Consider the following 2,748-nt stretch of genomic DNA (forward strand, 5'->3'; position numbering starts at 1 on the left):
CGTAGAAACACTTAAGGGCTATTTTGACTTTCAACTTAAGTTTTCCCGCACTTAATTTCCGTTGGGTAAGATCGAAAGTCGTCCGACGTCTGTTTAAACTTAGTTGTTTTAACTATTTCAAATACAGCGAAAGCGCTTTGTTTAGTTCATTAGGAGTTTTTAACTTAAAAAGAAAAGTGACTTTAAAACTATTTTCGGACGCGTTTATAAGTTTAGAGTCTGGTTCGTGAGAACCTCTTTTGGTTAAGAAATCCAGGTCAAAATAATTTTCAACTTAGTCAAGACACTATATTTCTTAAAAATAGGTTTACTACTCTAACACAATGCGCACCTTTTTATAAGTGACAATAAGAGGGTTTGATTAGGGAGTACAACTCGGTTCTGAATACGCGAAAGCGACAATTCCCGTTAAATTGATTCTTTTCAAAGTAGGAAACACTGCCCATAAGTAATCCTACTAGCAAGTACTTGAATTATTAATTGATTATGTGAATTACATTCAAACCTGTCTTTATTAATTGAATTTAATTTAATACTTTATTTTTCATTGTGCACTCTTAAAAACCCTATTTCGATTACCTTAGATAAACACCGTAACAATAGATAACGATAGATTGACATTTGGTCTTTGTGGATTCGAAAATCTTTTATATTACTCTGACGCGTTCATATACTTGCAAAAAACACGCATCAAGTTTTTGGCGCCGTTGCCGCAGACCAATTTCGTCAAATTTCATACCCTGTTGTTATATCGTTTAGACTTAGGTTGTTACCTGCCGGTCAATGCGAAGGACTCGTAGCACCAGAAGCTTAGTAGATCCTCTGGCGGAACCTGAACGTTACGCTCGCGCAAGTTTATTTTTCCATAGAATTAGGAGAGCTATGCCAGAAGATCAAAATCAAAGACCTCTTAAGGATTTCGCCCAACCATCCAACGAAGAACCTAGTTTTAGTATAGTAAACCCAACCATCCCAGCTAATAATTTCGAACTTAAACCCTCCCTGTTGCAACTAGTGCAACATAGACAATTCGCAGGTCTTGCTACTGAGAACCCAAACCAACATTTAAAAGTCTTTCTCCAATTAGCAGACACTTTTAAAACCAATGGAGCTTCTCCTGAGGCAATCCGTTTAAGATTATTCCCTTTCTCCCTCAGAGATAAAGCCCTATCATGGTTAGATTCCCTTCCACCCAATTCCATAACAACTTGGGAAAACCTTAGAAAAGTATTCCTTGCTAGATACTTTCCCCCAAGTAAGACCGTCGTTCTTCGAAACCAAATAACCAGATTTACCCAGAATCAAGGAGAATCGTTGTTCGAAGCTTGGGAGAGATATAAAGAGCTGTTAAGAGCATGCCCACATCATGGTTTAGAAAATTGGTTAATCATTTAGACCTTCTGTAATGGACTTCACTATAACACTAAGATGACCATCGACGCTGCCGCAGGTGGCGCATTGATGAAAAAACCATATCCGGAAGCTAGTTCCCTTATCAAATATATGGCTCAAAACCATCAATCATGGGGAGTTGAACGAGCGACAGTTGAGAAGAAGGAAGCCCAAGGAGGAGTACATGAGTTAAGCTCTATAGACATGATGCAAGCTAAAATGGACGCGTTAGCCCTCAAGGTTGAGCATATGTGTATACACTAGAATACTGCAGCTGCAGTTTCGTCGAATTGTGAGATATGTGGAATCAAAGGACACCAATCTGCAGAATGCAGTCTCTTAAACGAAACCAACTCTGAGCAAGTGAACTACGCCCAAGGGAACCCATATTTGAATACCTACTACCCTGGATGGAGGAATCACCCGAACTTCTCCTATAAGAACAATAACCCTATCTAAAATACTGCACCTCCGAGACAACCAGGTTACCAAGCCCCAAGACCAAATCAACCTATGCAACTTGTGCCACCAAAGCCGAGCCTTAAGAAAATTGTGGAAAATTTTATCACTGCTCAAACCCAACAAAACAAAGAGTTCATGAACCAGAACATTCACGTTAACAAACTGATTACCTAGTTAGGAACCAAGGTTGACCAAATAGTTACTCACAATAAGATGCTTGAAACCCAGATCTCTCAGGTAGCCTTAAACCAAGCCCCCAGACTACACCTGGAGGACAGCTCCCTGGACAACCTCAACAGAATCTGAGAGGACAAGCCAATGCCATTACCCTACGAAGTGGGACCGCTTATGATGAGCCATTTAACCCAAGATTGAGTGAACCCGAGACTTCTAAGGAATATACCGAACCCACAGACAAAGTGAAGGAACCAGAGGAATCTGAAAAATAGGAAGGTCAAGAAAAAGGAGAAGAACCTAAAGACAAAACTTATGTACCACCCCCACCATACAAACCACCGATACCATCTCCGTAAAGACTTAAACAGACCCAGATCAATAACCAGTATCAAAAATTCATTAAGGTTATAGAAAAAATTCATGTAGAAATCCCTTTCACAAAAGCCATCACCCAAATAACTTCTTATGCAAAGTTTCTCAAAGACATCCTTACCAACAAACATAGACTCGACGATCCGAAGCCTTTGGAATGCAATTCTATTTCCGAGAATAAGTTAGCCAAAAAAGATAAAGATCCTGGAAATTTCTCCATTCCTTGTATTTTGGGAAGTCATGTCATCGAAAAAGCTTTTCTAGACTTAGGAGCTAGTGTGAGCTTAATGCCTTTAGCAGTTTGTGAGAGGTTAAACTTAGGAGAATTACAGCCTACTAAGATGT

The 2,748-nt window shown here is 39.5% G+C and overlaps 1 non-coding gene across 1 annotated transcript; it reads right to left on the bottom strand.

The window, feature by feature from the left end:
• Positions 1–1,266: 1,266 nt before the first annotated feature.
• LOC127099687 (small nucleolar RNA R71) lies at positions 1,267–1,373 on the bottom strand. Its single transcript, XR_007794164.1, has one exon. It is a non-coding gene; the product is annotated as a small nucleolar RNA R71 (small nucleolar RNA).
• Positions 1,374–2,748: the final 1,375 nt, after the last annotated feature.

The sequence above is a fragment of the Lathyrus oleraceus genome, chromosome 6, assembly GCF_024323335.1.
Source record: "Lathyrus oleraceus cultivar Zhongwan6 chromosome 6, CAAS_Psat_ZW6_1.0, whole genome shotgun sequence".
In the NCBI taxonomy this organism is placed as follows: Eukaryota; Viridiplantae; Streptophyta; class Magnoliopsida; order Fabales; family Fabaceae; genus Lathyrus; species Lathyrus oleraceus.